Source organism: Pelodiscus sinensis, chromosome 6 (genome assembly GCF_052426305.1).
Source record: "Pelodiscus sinensis isolate ZL-2025 chromosome 6, ASM5242630v1, whole genome shotgun sequence".
Classification (NCBI taxonomy): Eukaryota; Metazoa; Chordata; order Testudines; family Trionychidae; genus Pelodiscus; species Pelodiscus sinensis.
This window is the reverse complement of record NC_143057.1, coordinates 103,488,978-103,508,354: the sequence shown is the minus strand read 5'-3', so window position 1 is coordinate 103,508,354 and position 19,377 is coordinate 103,488,978.

Genomic DNA, 19,377 nt, shown 5'->3' with positions numbered 1-19,377 from the left:
TTCTGTGCCCTCGCACTCCACCTAAAGTGGAAACCAGCCAATGGAAGCTTCCTGGACCATGTTTGCAGTGCAGGCAGCACATGGTGCCCACCTCCCACTCCAGGGACTTGCAGTGTTCAGGAAAACCATGGTTCCCACAGCCAACTGCTTTGAGTGGTGTGCAGGGGCACAGAAGGCAGGGAGCCTGCCCAAGGGTTCTGCTGGGCTGTTGGCCAGGAACTGCCTAGATAAGCACCTCCCAGCCAGAGCCTACAGCTGACACCCCAGCCCCTCATTCTTCCCAACCCTCTGCTTCCCCTCCTGCACCCCTGCCCCATGTAAACAAATCCCCTGCATCCCTGCTCCTGCAGCCATACCATTTCCCAGACCCCTGCACCCTAATCTCCTGCCCAGATCACACCCCCCTGCAAGACCCTGCACCCCAATCCACAACCTCCTACTTCACTCAACCTCCATCCCAGGCCCTGCATCGCCTCCATTAATATCACGGAAGAGTGGCCCTTGACTACTTACCAAATTCTTCGAGTGGCCTCCCTATCAAAAATTATTGCCCACCCCAACATATACTATACCCTGATCTAATACCTACAGAATTATAATGTATAGTTACATTGCACCTGTAAAGTAAGGCAACAGCCAATTGTGATTAAGCAACATGAAGTAAATTTCTTATCCTGAGGAAGCTACACATAAGTGATTTACTAGTGCAGAAGCTATGTTAATGTGCTTGGTAAATATCGCTAGTCTAAATTGTGCTGATGGAAGTTAACAGCATCCAACAGAGGCAGACTGCTCCAACTAATTTTAGAATAAGGATAAGAAGGAATTTATTATTTCTTTAACATTTGGCATATTTCATTAAAGAAACAAATAGCCCAATCAGCTAATTCCTACAGATGCCAGCGGCAACAGTGCCATAGTTGGGTGTAGTTTGGAACCCACAGAGACTGTTCTTAATTCTGATTCAGGAAGAAAGAGAACTAATTATATCTGCTGTGAATCTCTTAGGCTAGGTCTAGACTATGAGGCTTTATCGGAAAAAGCTATGCAAACCATGCACCGCAATTTGCGTAGCTTTTTCCGATTGCTTTTCAGCTTTTTTTTTTCCAATCTAGACTGGGCCAAATGGTGGAAAAGCCACCTCTTTTGGTGGAGCCCTTATCCCTCATGGAATGAGGGATACAGGTCTCCCTGAAAGAATACGTTTTCTCTTCCATGAAAAAAAGCAAAGAGCAAATGCACTCCCCGTACGCAGCGGACCCCGTAGTCTAGACATAGTTTCTCTCTGGGGTTTTGGCCAAAGTCCCTATAATGTCACAAGCTAGGAAAGCATTGTCCAGATTGTCCCTTTGCTCCAATAGTGAAGAGACAGATGATATTTTACAGTGCAATGTGTGACTAGTAAGAGATGCACCAGTTGAACTATGCTATTACAAACAGATGGCCTTAAAAGAAAAAATACTGCATGCCAGATAGGCTGGTAGGGCTACAGAAACAGGTTTTTCTAGATTCTGTAATGTAACATGCACATCAAGTAGCTAAGTAGGCTCCTTCCGAACATTCCTTGTCAGGGAACAGAGAGAACTACATTTTAACTCCAATTCTTTACAAAGCAATAGTAAAGCATTTCATACACTTAATTTCCTTACCAAGCAAACTGGTAGCACAATATTGTGATTGGTTAGGCGAACACAGTAATCTTTATGTAGTTAGTAATCATTTATGTACATTATTGAACATTAAAATTCATCTGAGAGAGGGGGGAGGAAGAAAGAAAGTGAGCAAAATACTATTATGGTTTCCAACTTTTTTCAATTCCACCTGAACAACAGATATCCTACCTGATTTCAGAGGGGATGCATAGCTGGATATAACAGTATAGTTTGCCCGAGGTTACTTTTTATATAATACCTTGCCATCCTCAAAATCCAGAAACATTGGCAGACTGATGGGCTGCGTCTAGACAGGTGGCTGTCAGGAAGCAGTGAGCAGCACAAACACCAACTGGAAGGCTTCAAAGGAGCATGGGGCAGCCACACAACTAGCGGGAGAAAAGCGGTGCTTTGAAGTGGGAAAGCTGTGCTTCTCTGGCCATTCCATTTGAGTGCTGGGAGTGGGAATAGGGCAGAGACGTAGGAATTGGATTGTCATAGAGGTTCCTTTAACTCTACTGCTGGAAGATTTTTTATGTAGTGTTACATAAATACTTGCTGAGAGGTATTTTGAAATAAATTACAAAAATAACTGAAACTGGTGTGACTATGTAGTGTTATTCTGAAAAATAAATTTTGCAGAATTTTAAAATATTGGACATACATTTTTTAATGTTTTGTGGTTATTAGTGTATTTTTATGGTGTGCTAGAAGCTTGCTGGGGAAAAAGAGAGAGAAATATCTTTTCATAGCAGGCAGCCTTTGCAGAACTTCTGAAGGTCTTCACCTCCAGATAGTACTGTTGGCTGGATAAGAAGCAAGACAAGTATAAACAGCAACATGTCTCCAAAAGAAATATAGATGTAATTTATCTTTATCTGATATTCAGAAATGTATCCCTGGGCAGTGAAGCAGTTGCAATTGGGCAACACTCAGTTTTAACTCTGAAACATTTTGCCTTTTAATCATTCTGCCTTTGGTTTAAGTCAATGTTGCTTTACAATTATTTTAATGCCAAGAACCATTTTACATCAGGCCTGGGTGGGCATCCTAGCTCAGAAACAACTGATTCCATCAGAAATTCTCCCCTAAGGTGCATTGTAGGAAGAAAAACACCATTCAAGTCTGGATTGTGAGAGTGAGCAAAAGACATTCATGCACCTCCTCCACATGCCTGTTCATTTCTGAAGGATTTTTATTTGTTTGTTTTCCTGCTCTCCCCTTTAGTGAATAAAAATTTTCCAAGCATGGCCCAGCTGCTAAGTCCCCCCGAGGCATGAGTTGCCCCTTTCGGACCCGGCCGTTCACTCTGAAGCTTAATGGTGGCGATTTCTGTGTTTACTATAAAACTTGTGCCTGACCCCAGAGAAACGAGGCAATTCTACCCAGGTGGGTACGACTCTGCCTCTCTCCCTCCATCCCCGTCCATAATTAGAAAAATCATAAGTGTGAGTGTCTGAGAAATAAATAGGACAGGATCTGATTTTTCACTATTGTGCACCTTATGCTGCCATTTGTACCTGCTCAAACTGGATGTAAAATGGTGCCACTCTTTTCCTAATGGAATAGCGATAGCCAGGAATTCTCTAAACATAATCTGTGATGAGACACATGAAATAGGATGATGGGGATGCCACTTCATAGACTCATAGACTTTAAGGTCAGAAGGGACCATTATGATCATCTAGTCTGACCCCCTGCACAGTGCAGGCCACAAAATCTCACCCACCCCTCCTAGAATAATCCTCTCACCTATATCTCAGATATTGAAGCCTTCAAATACTTTGAAGACCCCAAGATGCAGAGAATCCTCCAGCTGTGATCTGTACCCCATGCTACAGAGGAAGGCGAAAAACCTCCAGGGCCTCTGCCAATCTACCCTGGAGGAAAATTCCTTCCCGACCCCAAATATGGCGATCAGCTAAACCCTGAGCATGTGGACAAGACTCATCAGCCAGACACCCAGAAAGTTCTCTATAGTAACTCCTATCATCCCTCCATTGACCTATTTCCCACTGATAATAAATGGTCAATTAGCTACCAAGATCATGTTATCTCATCAAACCATCCCCTTCATAAACCCATCTAGTTTAATCTTGAAACCAGATAGATCTTTTGCCCCCACTACTTCCCTTGGAAGGCAGTTCCAGAACCTCACTCCTCTAATGGTTAGAAACCTTCGTCTAATCTCAAGTCTAAACTTCCTACTAGCCAGCTTATATCCATTTGTTCTTGTGTCCACATTGGTATTAAACTTAAATAATTCCTCTCCCTCCCTGGTATTTAAGCCCTGTTATTTTATTATTACTAGCACTTGTTCTCCAGTCTATATCTGGAAAGTTGAAATCTCCCATGATTACACAGTTTCATGAATATTTACTTCGTTAAAAACATTAAAGAGGTCTCTATCCATGTCCAAATTGGATCCTGGTGGTCTATAACACACCCCAAGCACTATCCCAGGGGAGGATCTGATAGTTTTCTTCCCCAATGTGATTTTTGCCCAAACGGACTCTGTCTTCTCCATTCCATCACTTTTCATTTCGTTACAGTCTACCTCATCTTTGATATACAATGCGACTCCACCACCTTTACCCTTATTTCTGTCTTTCCTAAACAGCACATACCCTTCAATACCTGTACTCCAGTCATGCCTAGTATTCCACCATGTTTCTGTTATTCCTATAATATCTGGTTTCACTTCCTGGACCAATAACTCTAGTTCCTCCTTTTTGTTACCTAGGCTCCTCGCATTGGTGTACAAACGTCTTAATTTTTGCTGTTTGGCCTCATTCACATTCTTTACCCAATTTGGCACGGACGTTAGACCTCCAATATGACCTATTAGACTAGTATCCACCCCACCCTTCCTCATGTTCATTCTCCTACCCCCAGCTATATCCTTTCTTACTTCGTTTTCCTCCCTCTCAGTGTTAAAATCTGGTGTAGAGATTACCTGGGCATCTCCCAACCGTCTCCCCCAAATTCCTAGTTTAAAGCTCTCTTAATAAGTTGAGCCAGCCTCCACCCTAGAAGTCTATTTCCCTCCCTACTTAGGTGAAGTCCATCTCTAGAGAACAGTCCTCTGTCCATAAATGCCTCCCAGTGACCATACATCCCAAAGCCCTCCTTATAGCACCACTGCCTAAGCCATCTATCGATCATCATAATCCTGTCACATCTTAGTTGCCCTTCTCTAGGAACAGGCAGAATCCCACTAAAGATCACCTGAGCCTCAATTTCCTTGAGCATCCTCCGCAGCCTAGCATAGTCTCCCTTAATTCGTTCCAGCGAGAATCTAGCCGTATCATTTGTTCCTACATGAAGGATGATCAATGGATTCCTTCCTGCTCCCTTAATAATTCTCTTCAACCTCAGTTCCACATCTCTTATCTTAGCACCTGGCAGACAGCACACCCTTCTATTCTCTGGATCAGCTCTGGTTACAGGCCTATCTATTCTTCTCAATAAGGAGTCCCCAATCACATAGACCTGCCTTTTCCTAGTGACAGTGAAATTCTCTGGTCTATCTCTAGCTTCCTCTGGCTGCAAGTCCTTGCCATTCCTATTTTCCTTTGTAATCCTAATGCTCATTATTGGTGTTGTCTCCATTAAGTCTTCCCCTTTATCTATGGGACTAGCCACTCTTCTCTTCTTCCTTACCCTTCCATCTTCATTATCTACCTGCTGTACCCCTTCTACATTTTCCACATATCTGTTCTTGAGCTCTATTTTTCCTTCACTGACCCATCTTTTCCTCTGCCTGGTCCTCTGAGTCACATGCTTCCACTGTCCATTTTCTTCGCCCAGCAGTCCCCCCTCTGAGGCCCTTGATCCTGCTTCCATCTGCATATCTAAGCTTTCCCCTTCAGCCACATCATGCCTTTGCCCCATCATCTGCTCAAACCCCCTTCTAAACTCGACCAGAGTTTCCACCTGCATCTCCAGTCCTCGGATCTTTTCTTCCATCAGCTCTATCAGGCGGCACTTCATGCAAACAAAACTCCTTTCAGGTACCCCCTCCAGAATCATGTACATACCGCAGCTACCACATCCAATCATCCTCCTTGTGTTCTCTAGTACTTGGGCCATAGCCACTAATACCTCTGTGTTTTATCTACTTTCTCACCAAAATCCTATTAGTCCGGTGAACACAAAAACAAACCAAAACACCCTCTCCACAGCAAAAACAAACTCCAAACAAGTCCCACAATCCAAACTCCCTTTACAAACTCCCACTCAAACTCAAACTCCCACTTCATTTTGCATGGTGGCTCCCTATTCCCAAGATTTGGCTGGTTCTAACTCCACTGGAATACTTTCTTCTCTGTATGAACAGGAGTGTTCTACTAATGCATTATGTGCTCATATTTATGGAGAGGTATAAATATTGTATTACACTCTGACCCATTTTTATATGGCCACATTCATTAATAAATTACTGTCCTTTGGTAATTACCTAGCCTCCATTATCATAACATCTGAGTGCCTCACAATCTTTAACATATTTACCCTAACCACACCTCTGCTGAAAGGAGGTAATATTATGTCCATTCTACAGCTAGGAAACTCAAACACATAAAGACTATATGATCAAAGAATGCCTAGGAAAAGGAGAAAATTGACCTCAATCCCCCAAATCCTAAACTAGCACTGTAACCACTGGACAAGCCTTCCTCTCACTATGGTAGTAAATTACCTGATTGCATGAGCTGGTTCTGCTTTGGTTTCACTTCTGAGAAGTTCAGGCTCCACATTGTTCCTCATGCCTGCTGTTGCCTCTGCAGTGGATGAACTCCACACAGGTTTGTTTTTAGCATCCATTCAGTCAGTATCCTCTGTTGCCATGACCATTTGTGACTAACTAACAATTTTACACATTGACGTCAGTGATGAGTGCAATCACATATCTTGATGTTGGGTAGGTTAATACCTGTGAATATTTTAGTTTTCAGCTCTGTGTCTCTTTTACTGAAACACTGAAAGCAAACCACAAAATGGCAAACATGAAACAAAAGTCATGTTTTCTACAATGAATGTTAAAAGAAGTACTATTTTAATGTTTTTCTGTTACAATTGGTGCCCACATTCCAGAGAGAAGATGCAACTTTGAATTATCCTTCCAGAGAGACATCTGTTTTTATACATTTGAAACTTTGAACAATGTGTCATATTTGCTATGTTTAAACTTATACATGTATCCCTTTTCTTCTGGACTGTTATTTATGTATATAGTGTTTCTCTTATGTATACCTACTTGCATACAAATGTAATTTTTTTAAAAAAATCTAAAGTTATAATATAAATCACATAACAGTGTTTTTGCTGGTAGCATTTCTGTTGCTGAAAGAAGAAAAATACAAAGCCTCTCTTCACATGTATATGCTTTCTGCAATAACAGGGAATTTCATACTCATGAAAGTAGAAAATCCCCTTGCAAATTTGAAAATGTGTGTCCATTTATCCTTTGGCATAGAGACTGTCCCATTTGTCCAATATACATGGCAGAGGAGCATTGCTGGCATTTGATGTCATATTACATTAGTAGATGTGCAGTGGATGGACCCCTAATGGTGTGACAACTGTGGTTAGGTCATGTGATGGTGTCACTTGTATAGGTATATGGACAGTTAGCAAAGGTATTTGTTACAAGGAATTTCTGGGGCACTGCTGAGAGGGTCAGTTCAGGGTGAGTTGCTGAGAGAGAGGGCTACTTAAAGCCCAATACTGAGACTCCTCTACTATGAGGCACATCAAAACAATCACAAAGAAGCAAATGTGAAATACAAGTATATAGCCAACAGTCATAACTTCAAATATAAAAATATGAGCAGTGTAAAAAGACTCAGCAAATCATCAGTTTTCTCATCTCACTTGGCCCACTTGTACAAGATTGGGTACAAACATATAGCAGTGGTTGCAACAATGTATTCTATGTTATTATCAGAATCCAATAACATCACATCAGTCCTTTCATATACCCTTGCCATGGAGCACAAGGAGAGCAGGGTGCATGGTTCACCTAGTGGTTCTGCTGCCAAAAATCTTCTACTTAAGTGCATTGGGCCTACATACACCTGCAGTGGAATATGTACGTGCACAATCACTGGAAGAAGATCCTGAAAGATCCAATTTTTACTGGAGGCAGAAGACAGACACGTGACTTTGGATCAAGCCGTTAGTGGCTGGATCTCTTCTTATAGAATGGTTTTATAAACTTCAGGGCATAATTTGTACTGAAATTGTACTGAATTTGGATTGCTACTATGCAATCAATGCACAATTCATAAGGAAGGCCATACTGGGTCAGACCAAAGGTCCATCTAATTCAGTATCCTGTCTGCCGTCAGTGGCCAATGCCAGATACCCCAAAGGGAGTGAACAGAACAGGGAACCAAGTAATCCCTCTCCTATCACCAATTCCCAGTCTGTGACAGAGGCTATGGACATCATTACCACTTATCCTGGCTAATAGCTATTGATGGACCTAATTTTTATGAATTTATCTAGTTCTTTCTTGAACCTTATTGAAGTCCTGGTCTTCACAACCTCCTCTGGCAAGGAGTTCCATATGCCAAACATGTACTGAGTGAAGAAAAACTTTTGTTTGTTTGTTTTAAACCAGCTACCTATTGATTTCATTTGGTGACCCCCATCTTATGTTATGGGAACAAGTAAATAATTTTTCCAGTCATGATTTTATAGACCTATGCTACAGAGTTAGGTCAATGGAAGGCGGCTTTCATCAACATAACTATGTCTGCGTGTACAGTAAAATTTTGCTCCAATATCACTAACTACCACTCTACATCAACTTATTAACTCCACCTCACTGACAGGCATAGCATCAATTTCAATGCAGTTTGGTTGACACTTCCTGGTGAGGAGTACACACTCACACACACGTGATGCAGTCACTACAGTGGCTGTATGATGATCTAAATTAGGTGAATTTAGTTTTGTAGCATAGACATGCCCTTATTCTGTAAACAGATTTAGTTAGTGAATGGAATTTCATCCTTGTCTTCATCAGTTCACATTCTATCATGGTCCCACAATTTAGCAGAATTTACAGACCTTTTGTTTTGCACACTTAAACTTTCAAGCGAATGTAGGCCAGTGTTGATGGCAGAACCACACTACCTACTTCAGTTGATTCATTACCAGAGGTATCTTACTTTCAACAATATTAAATTCATTCACAAATTGAAAACCAACATTTCTACCTTTTAGAGGCTCTGGGCCCAATTTTCACTCCTATTAACCATAGTTTCAATAGTGGGTGCTCATGCCTTCTAAAAATCAGACACATAAATAAAATGTACATGAAGATTTTGTGTCAGTTCTGTATCAGCTAATGCAAACAGATGGAAAAAGACATTTCCTACACAGTTTTATTTATGTTAAAATAATCCCTACAGTAAATAAGTAACCATTTTTATGACCCCATGAAATCTTAAAATCAGTGTGGCATGAAAATAAAATCTTCATCCTATGTCACTGACAAGTTGGAACAAACATATATATTAACAGCAGAAAATTGATTTGAATAAGAGCTAATAATTATATCTCATGCAAAATATATTAAGTTTAAATAGCTTAAGAATAGGAACTTTATTTTTCTTTGTATTTTCTAATGCAGTAGTAAATCAGAATAAAAATAAATCACATTTCATCACCTCATCTGTTAACACTGGACTTCAAATGAACTAACTTTTCTTACCCTTTTAGTTTATTTTCAAATGCTCTGTTTGAAAATTTGAAAAAAAAAAAGCATAAAACATTGTTTAATCAGTAACAGGAAGAAGTGAGGCCAATCAACCAGTATAAACATAAAGGCCCGCCCTTATACACCAGCAGCTAAGTGGATGCCACCAGTGTAACTGATTAATTAACATTTACTCATTTTGGTATTAAAACCCACCCTATGCCATGGATCTAAGGTCTGCCCAAGCATTATCATTAGTATGCAAACTCTCAGTTTAGGTGCGATATTTTTAAAAGGTGGGAAAAATCGTTATGGACAAAGTTTACAAATGTGAAATATGAGATGACTGTGCTCAGCTTAGCAGATATTTTGTTTTTAAATTCACTTTCCTCAAAACCAGCTATGTTTTAAGTAATTTGGCGTGTGATGATTAGGTTCATGATTTCTTAAAGCACTCCTATGTACAGAGGCCTCTATCCTGCAAATTGATGAGCTCTCTTAATTCCCACTGAAGTCTGCAGAAACACCTCGCAGAAGTGCTCAGCCCTTAGTTCAGTGGTGGGCAACCTACGACTCTTGTCTCACTGGAGTTCCACTTGTGGTCTACATACCATCCCTCCTCCCCACTGCCTCTCACACACTGGGGAACTGGAGCCCTGCTCTTACTTACTCCTCCCCCACCCTCCCAGCACTTTTGGAGCACCATGAATTGCTTGATTCTCACTCCATCCCTGCTCCCCCCTCTCCTTCCCAGAGCTTGAACAGTCAGGAACAGCTGATATGTGGCATTCAAGTTCTCCAGTGGAAGGAGCGGGAAGGAGGTGCAAATCAGGTGATTCATGGCACTCTGAAAGTACTGAGAGTAAGGGGGAAGAGTATCCCTATTCCTCCCACTCCCTCCCAGCACTTTTGGAATGCTGTGAATTGACTGATTCGAAGTGTTCAAGCTCTGGGAAGGCAGGCAAGAACAGAAGTTCTCTCTCTGCAGGACGCCAGTGCCAGACCCAGCATGTGCAGGACACAGAAGGAAACCAACTGTCCCGTCTTTACCCTGCCCCCAGGCTCCTGACCTGGCCAACACCTTCTCATGCCTGCTTGTCCCTGGGCCATGGATGTAGCGATGCTCCCCTGGGACATCCTTTCCCCTGCAAGCAAGTGCTCACTGTCTAGGCAAAGATGGCCTTGCTTGAAGCATATCACCATTGTCTGAATGTCAGTTCAGAGATTAAGGCTAGGCTAGGCCTTTGGTGTCAGTTCAGAGATTAAGGCTAGGCTTCATACACAAATCTTCTGGGATGACTGCCCTTGTAACTTTTCTTCACAGCGGGGCCAACGGTGAGTATGGTGCATCCACCAACTCCCACGCCACCTTCCCAACTCCATGAGATCTGCCAGAGGAACAGCGGAAGGCCACCCGGGAACAGTTGGCATGCCAGCACAAGGCCATGTGCTTCTCCCACACCTGGAGCACGTGGCCTCTTACATGGAGTGTGCATAGCACCCATCAATTTTTCTCCATGGGTGTTTCAGCCCCATAGCACCCACAGAATAGGCACCTATGCTGCTGCTGTGTTTTCTCAGTTTCTCTGTGAATGCATAGTATGGGGACAGCAACATGGTGTACTGAAGAAAGACCCTGGGTTCTAGTGAATAGTGCGTATATGAGTCTGTGACACAGGAACTCCAGTTCAATTTCAGGCTGCCTGCCTTTGTGCCTTGGGAAAGTCACTTAAACATTCCGTGCATCTCTTTCCCACTGATATACCAGAGATAATATTTAATTTCTTGGCAAAGTGTTATGACCCTTAATTGGAAATTGTAAAGCTCCTCAAACCACACGTGCTACTGAAAGCCAGCCAACATATAAGGATCTACTACAGAAATCAAAGACATACTATAAGATCAACCCTAGTCATTCTCTGGAATGTGTACGCCATGTTAAACTTGTTCTGTTTTTCTTTTCACAAACTGTGACCAGCTACTGTGACATTAGTAGCACTAAAGTCAAACATTATTCACATTTAACAACATTTGCAAGGGAATAGTAGCTGAACTGTAAAACTCTGATGCCAAATAGAAGTCACTAGTTACAGTTAATGACATTAGGGTAACTATTTTAGAACTGCTTTAGGTTAATCATTACACTTACTAGTTAGAGCACATAATCAAACCTTAACGGAAGAGTTTATATTACATGGAATAAAGCTAACTTAGATTTTCCTCAAGAGTGTAATGATAGTAGTATGTCAAAGTGCCCACAATGGTACATATTCATAAAATTGATCTCCAGAATAATTCTGTGATGAATCTATAGAGGGTTAGTTTCACAAGTGGAGTACTGCTTTACCCCGAAGAACTAAAATGTCTTGCCTTCTATACACTTAGCTGCAGTGGGGAAAGGCTCGGGAAGCTCTCTGATGCCCCCTGCCTACTAAAACCTTTCCCTTCTGCAGAGAGGGAAATGTAAAGTGTCCACTCTACATGCTCAAGCAGTGTACCGCATCAACTACATTGCTATTTTTATCAATATGAGTTGGTCCTCCTTGGTCCGGCACCTTTGGGAGCTGACTGGTCCCAAATGAGGGATTCAGGAGAGGTCAATTCCATCCCTCTGCTGATGAGACTCCAGGCTTTCCCAGGGTCCATCAGCAAACCTAATGGAGCTCCCTTGCCCCCAGGCCACCTCCCAGCTCCACTGGCCAGTTCCCATACCATGGATGTTGCCGGACCAGATAGTCCCAGACAAGAGGCGTTCAACCTGGACAAAGCTGCATAGGGTATATTCCTTAAGGTTCTGCTATGCCTGTACTTTACTCGTCTAAGCAGTACCTCACTTTCTGCACTGCTATTTGCATTTATGCTAGCTAGGAGTCTAGCGCCTGCACTCTCCATGCCACTGTAAATGTAGACAAAGCCTAGCCATTTATTTCTAGACAAATGCATAACATTTTATCCTGTTCTGAGAGCAGTCTTCCCTCTAAGATTTTCCATCCATGAGTGGTGTGAGTTTTGTGTTGTGCGCCAACAATGAGGTCATGCATACTTGTTCGGATGTGTGCCGCTGTGGCACCCACTAGTGGCACTGCTCCCCAAGAGACTCTCCTAGGTAGTGCCCCCTTCTCCTCCCCCCAGGGAACGCTGCTCCCTGAGCAGCCTGTGTGCAGGGCAGGAACTGCTCCAGGCTGCTCCTCGTGGGGCTGCGGTGAGTCCCCACCTGAGGCAGAGGAAGAATGCTGCCAGCACGCAGGGTTTGCAGAGAATGAGGTGCTGGCGATGTGGAGCAGTGACACGTGGGGAGCAGGGGTGGGCTCTGCGGGGCAAAAGAGGGGTGCAGGAGGAGGGAAAGAGGTGCAGGCGAGGGAGAAAAGAGAGGTGGGGGGCCAGCCCCAGGAGCAATTGCACCACAGCCTGACTCCAGCTTTGGGCAGCCGCCATGCAACCAGCCCAGGGAGCAGTTGAGATGACACTTTAAGGCCCAGAACACAACTCCAGCCCTGTGGAAAGGCTGAGGCTGGCCCTAGCCACTGAAGCAACTCCCCACCATGCAGTCCGGCTGCCAGAGCAGCCCTGGCCCCCCACCATGCAGCCCCTGCCTCTCAGCCTCAGCCTCCCTGAGCAGGCCCTACTAGCCAGCCCATGGCCCCCCGAATGGGCCTCCCTGAACCAGCCCTGGCCACCTGAGCAGGCCCCACACCCCACCATGTGGCAGGTCCCAGCCCCAGCCACCAGAGCAAACCCTTGACCCCACCACCACACGGCCTCAGTCTCCCACCCCCTGCAGCCCCTCCATCACGCTGCCTCAGCTGGTCCCAGCCTGGAGCAGCCACCGGCCACGCCACTCACCTTCCAAAAGGTGAGTGCTGCTGCATGGCTCTGCAGAGTTGTGTGGCAGAGAATTTTTTATGCATGGACATGCAGGCACTTTCCTTAGCAGGAACTATATCTGGGAGTACGAGAACTTTTATCAGTCTGAAACCATTTTTTTCAGATCCACCTGAATTTGACAAGTAAATTCAGTTTTTGAAGCATGTTTTGGACAGTGGTAGATTCATTGGCTCATGGATGTCTGACATACATTTGTGCACTGCACTTAGCTACAAATATATTTGGCAGGTATACACCAAGTAACTATTTAACTAATCAATTATTGTTTTCTTATGACACCATATCATCAGTCTTTGAAGAAAATGAAGGTCCCTGACTCTCTTGGTTTAATACGAATTTAGTAGAAAACTGGAAAAATGATTGCAGAGCTTCGCTGCTTTCCTGAAAGAAAATATATTACAGAGATGTCAGTAGAGAGTGAAACCTTCCACACTACTGCATGTTGCAGACACAGATGCACTGTAAATCTACACATGAATTCCAGTGGGAGTATGAAAAAGACTGGAAAGTACTGTACAAAGTCATTAACATTTTTAAGAATACTGTAAACTACACATGATGCTTATGGAAGATACATTGTCTTTCTAAAAAAACAAACTGCTGCTTTGTATATTATTACATTACAGAGCTAAGTAATAAAGGTAAGACACATGAATTTGAATACTTAACAGATACAACAAGAAACAGACTTTTAAAGAACAGTGGATATTTGCAGGACTAGTAAAACTAATGCTTGTTAAACAAAGTGTTTGGCAAGCAGTATAGGAAAGAAAGTTTATCTAATTAAAAGAGCACACCAAAAGATGAGAAGCTAAAATACAAAGATAAACAAATGGCAGAAACCAAATACAAGGCCAATCACAACATGACAAATTTATTCAGCACATGAGTAGCAGGTTAATAACAGAATAAAAACAGACATTTTGCAAAAGAGTGCCATATACAGTACTAAATGCAGAAACACAAAAGCAAAAGACATTCACATGTATGCTGCTGCAGAGCAAAGCTCTGATGATGATGCAGAAGCAGAGTAATTGGACTGAGTCTGTTAATAAATGTACAAGGTTCTGTCACAGGTTGGTTTGTGGCAGAAATCAATAAAATGTGAGTCCCAAAACAGTGAAACTGAGCACACAGTAATTAGATCAAATTTCTGCATAATGAATAGTGACCATCTGTTGTTAAAATAAAAAAAACCTAAGTTTGTTTAAAATAACTCAAACAAGTAAAAACCATTGTGGGATGTCCAGATATTGACACACACCATTCAGAAGAGTTTGAAACAGTGATCAGGAAGTTACATGTGTGCTAAATTGAAGAACGGTCTGCAAATGCATATGATAACGTGGGTGTACATGTGTTCTGCTCTTAGCCCTTGTGTAAGAACTGTACTGGATGGCCTTTTCCTGCTGGGTTGTAAGGAGCAAGGTACTTGGTACTAGGGTTCTGAAGAGGCTCTCATGAACTAATTATTTAAATAATTGTTATCAATGAACTTGAAGCCAATATAAAATCACTGCTGGTAATATGTGTGGGTGACAACATACTAGCAGAGTGGTAAATAAGGCTGAAGCCAAGACAGTGGCATGGAGTATTCTGAAACCCTTGGGAAGCTGGACCCGTGCAAACAAAACACATTTCCCTGAGCCAATACAAGCTCCTAGCCCTAGCCCCAAAGCACACAGACCACACCCCAGAATGGGAAACTGTATCCAGGCAAACAAGGTCCAAGAATTCAGGGGTCATGCCGGGCAAGCCACTTAAGAGGAACTCACAGGGTGTTGCTGTGGTGAGCAGAGCTAAAGCCATCAGCAGGGAGGTGACACAGCATCCATGAGACAGAGACTGGATACTGCAGCCTTTTCCAGGGGACACATTTTTAAAAGATGTTGAAAAATTGTAGATGGGGCAGCAAAGAGTCAAATGTTTGCAGGGCTGGAGAAAAATGTCTTCTTGTGAGCTATTGAAAAGAGTTGGATAACACCCTAATACATTTGTTAGTCTTTAAATTGCCATCAGACTCGTTGTTAGTGGCTTGGGTCTCAGGGAGGGAAACGGGCAGGTGGGTCTGTGCACTGCCCTGCACCTCCCATTGTCCTTGATACCCAGCCAAAGAGAGCTGCAGGGGCTGAGCCTGAAGGTGAGGGAAGCAGAGAAGCTTCCTCGTGCTTTCAGCTCCATCTCTGTAGGGAGGGGGAATGGCAGAGCACAGAGCCATGTCCCCTCCCCACCAAGCGGGGGTGGAACAAAGGCACCTTAATGGCAGCAGCCCCGACCCCTGGGCTAAGGGGACCCTGCAAAAAGATCTGCACTTTGGTAGCCCCCTTAGCCCAGAGACATGGGCTGCAGCCCCTAAAGCTCTTTTCTTAATCTGACCCTACTCAGCCCCACCCTCCCCCCTGCAGGCTCTGTGTTGGTTCCTACAGCCAGCCCCATCCCACATCTCAGGCCGTCCTCCCATCCCCAGCAGCCCCCGCTCTCTCCCGCAGGCTCACCACTGGCTCTGGCTGCCTGCATCCTCATTCTGCAGCTGCCGCCTGCCCCACCATGGGTTCAGCACTGGCTCAGGCAGCTCCCACCCCATACCCTGGCAGCCCTCTTATCTCCAGCGGCTGGCTGTGCAGCTACCCCCTGCTGTTCTGGAATCCTGCATCCTGCACTGGCACCACTTGTTGCCTCCAAGTGACCAGAGGCTGGGTGCAGCGTCTGCGAAGGTGGTCAGGATGGAACTGGCTGCAGTGCCCCGGCCTGTGCTCGCACTGCTCACCGTCATAAGCCTCTTGCCTGCTCCCCTAATACTGCTGGTGAGCATTCGTGAGGATGTTCATAACTCAGGGAATGCCTGTAAAACGGAGGTGGGCAAAATGCAGCCCAATGGATGCCTCGGGCAGGCTCCCTGCCTTCTGTGCCCTCGCACTCCACCTAAAGTGGAAACCAGCCAATGGAAGCTTCCTGGACCATGTTTGCAGTGCAGGCAGCACATGGTGCCCACCTCCCACTCCAGGGACTTGCAGTGTTCAGGAAAACCATGGTTCCCACAGCCAACTGCTTTGAGTGGTGTGCAGGGGCACAGAAGGCAGGGAGCCTGCCCAAGGGTTCTGCTGGGCTGTTGGCCAGGAACTGCCTAGATAAGCACCTCCCAGCCAGAGCCTACAGCTGACACCCCAGTCCCTCATTCTTCCCAACCCTCTGCTTCCCCTCCTGCACCCCTGCCCCATGTAAACAAATCCCCTGCATCCCTGCTCCTGCAGCCATACCATTTCCCAGACCCCTGCACCCTAATCCCCTGCCCAGATCACCCCCCCCCTGCAAGACCCTGCACCCCAATCCACAACCTCCTACTTCACTCAACCTCCATCCCAGGCCCTGCATCGCCTCCATTAATATCACGGAAGAGTGGCCCTTGACTACTTACCAAATTCTTCGAGTGGCCTCCCTATCAAAAATTATTGCCCACCCCAACATATACTATACCCTGATCTAATACCTACAGAATTATAATGTATAGTTACATTGCACCTGTAAAGTAAGGCAACAGCCAATTGTGATTAAGCAACATGCAGTAAATTTCTTATCCTGAGGAAGCTACACATAAGTGATTTACTAGTGCAGAAGCTATGTTAATGTGCTTGGTAAATATCGCTAGTCTAAATTGTGCTGATGGAAGTTAACAGCATCCAACAGAGGCAGACTGCTCCAACTAATTTTAGAATAAGGATAAGAAGGAATTTATTATTTCTTTAACATTTGGCATATTTCATTAAAGAAACAAATAGCCCAATCAGCTAATTCCTACAGATGCCAGCGGCAACAGTGCCATAGTTGGGTGTAGTTTGGAACCCACAGAGACTGTTCTTAATTCTGATTCAGGAAGAAAGAGAACTAATTATATCTGCTGTGAATCTCTTAGGCTAGGTCTAGACTATGAGGCTTTATCGGAAAAAGCTATGCAAACCATGCACCGCAATTTGCGTAGCTTTTTCCGATTGCTTTTCAGCTTTTTTTTTTCCAATCTAGACTGGGCCAAATGGTGGAAAAGCCACCTCTTTTGGTGGAGCCCTTATCCCTCATGGAATGAGGGATACAGGTCTCCCTGAAAGAATACGTTTTCTCTTCCATGAAAAAAAGCAAAGAGCAAATGCACTCCCCGTACGCAGCGGACCCCGTAGTCTAGACATAGTTTCTCTCTGGGGTTTTGGCCAAAGTCCCTATAATGTCACAAGCTAGGAAAGCATTGTCCAGATTGTCCCTTTGCTCCAATAGTGAAGAGACAGATGATATTTTACAGTGCAATGTGTGACTAGTAAGAGATGCACCAGTTGAACTATGCTATTACAAACAGATGGCCTTAAAAGAAAAAATACTGCATGCCAGATAGGCTGGTAGGGCTACAGAAACAGGTTTTTCTAGATTCTGTAATGTAACATGCACATCAAGTAGCTAAGTAGGCTCCTTCCGAACATTCCTTGTCAGGGAACAGAGAGAACTACATTTTAACTCCAATTCTTTACAAAGCAATAGTAAAGCATTTCATACACTTAATTTCCTTACCAAGCAAACTGGTAGCACAATATTGTGATTGGTTAGGCGAACACAGTAATCTTTATGTAGTTAGTAATCATTTATGTACATTATTGAACATTAAAATTCATCTGAGAGAGGGGGGAGGAAGAAAGAAAGTGAGCAAAATACTATTATGGTTTCCAACTTTTTTCAATTCCACCTGAACAACAGATATCCTACCTGATTTCAGAGGGGATGCATAGCTGGATATAACAGTATAGTTTGCCCGAGGTTACTTTTTATATAATACCTTGCCATCCTCAAAATCCAGAAACATTGGCAGACTGATGGGCTGCGTCTAGACAGGTGGCTGTCAGGAAGCAGTGAGCAGCACAAACACCAACTGGAAGGCTTCAAAGGAGCATGGGGCAGCCACACAACTAGCGGGAGAAAAGCGGTGCTTTGAAGTGGGAAAGCTGTGCTTCTCTGGCCATTCCATTTGAGTGCTGGGAGTGGGAATAGGGCAGAGACGTAGGAATTGGATTGTCATAGAGGTTCCTTTAACTCTACTGCTGGAAGATTTTTTATGTAGTGTTACATAAATACTTGCTGAGAGGTATTTTGAAATAAATTACAAAAATAACTGAAACTGGTGTGACTATGTAGTGTTATTCTGAAAAATAAATTTTGCAGAATTTTAAAATATTGGACATACATTTTTTAATGTTTTGTGGTTATTAGTGTATTTTTATGGTGTGCTAGAAGCTTGCTGGGGAAAAAGAGAGAGAAATATCTTTTCATAGCAGGCAGCCTTTGCAGAACTTCTGAAGGTCTTCACCTCCAGATAGTACTGTTGGCTGGATAAGAAGCAAGACAAGTATAAACAGCAACATGTCTCCAAAAGAAATATAGATGTAATTTATCTTTATCTGATATTCAGAAATGTATCCCTGGGCAGTGAAGCAGTTGCAATTGGGCAACACTCAGTTTTAACTCTGAAACATTTTGCCTTTTAATCATTCTGCCTTTGGTTTAAGTCAATGTTGCTTTACAATTATTTTAATGCCAAGAACCATTTTACATCAGGCCTGGGTGGGCATCCTAGCTCAGAAACAACGGATTCCATCAGAGATTCTCCCCTAAGGTGCATTGTAGGAAGAAAAACATCATTCAAGTCTGGATTGTGAGAGTGAGCAAAAGACATTCATGCACCTCCTCCGCATGCCTGTTCATTTCTGAAGGATTTTTATTTGTTTGTTTTCCTGCTCTCCCCTTTAGTGAATAAAAATTTTCCAAGCATGGCCCAGCTGCTAAGTCCCCCCGAGGCATGAGTTGCCCCTTTCGGACCCGGCCGTTCACTCTGAAGCTTAATGGTGGCGATTTCTGTGTTTACTATAAAACTTGTGCCTGACCCCAGATAAACGAGGCAATTCTACCCAGGTGGGTACGACTCTGCCTCGCTCCCTCCATCCCCGTCCCAAGCCTATGCCCGGCCTGGGGTCAGCAGCGCCACGCTGGGATACACTGCTCAGAGGGAGGGGCCAAGGCGGGAGAGGGGGGCCCTGGGTAAGGAGTAACGGCAGAGCGGAGAACAAGGGGTTAAACTCCGCACTCGCAAGGGGGCGGTGC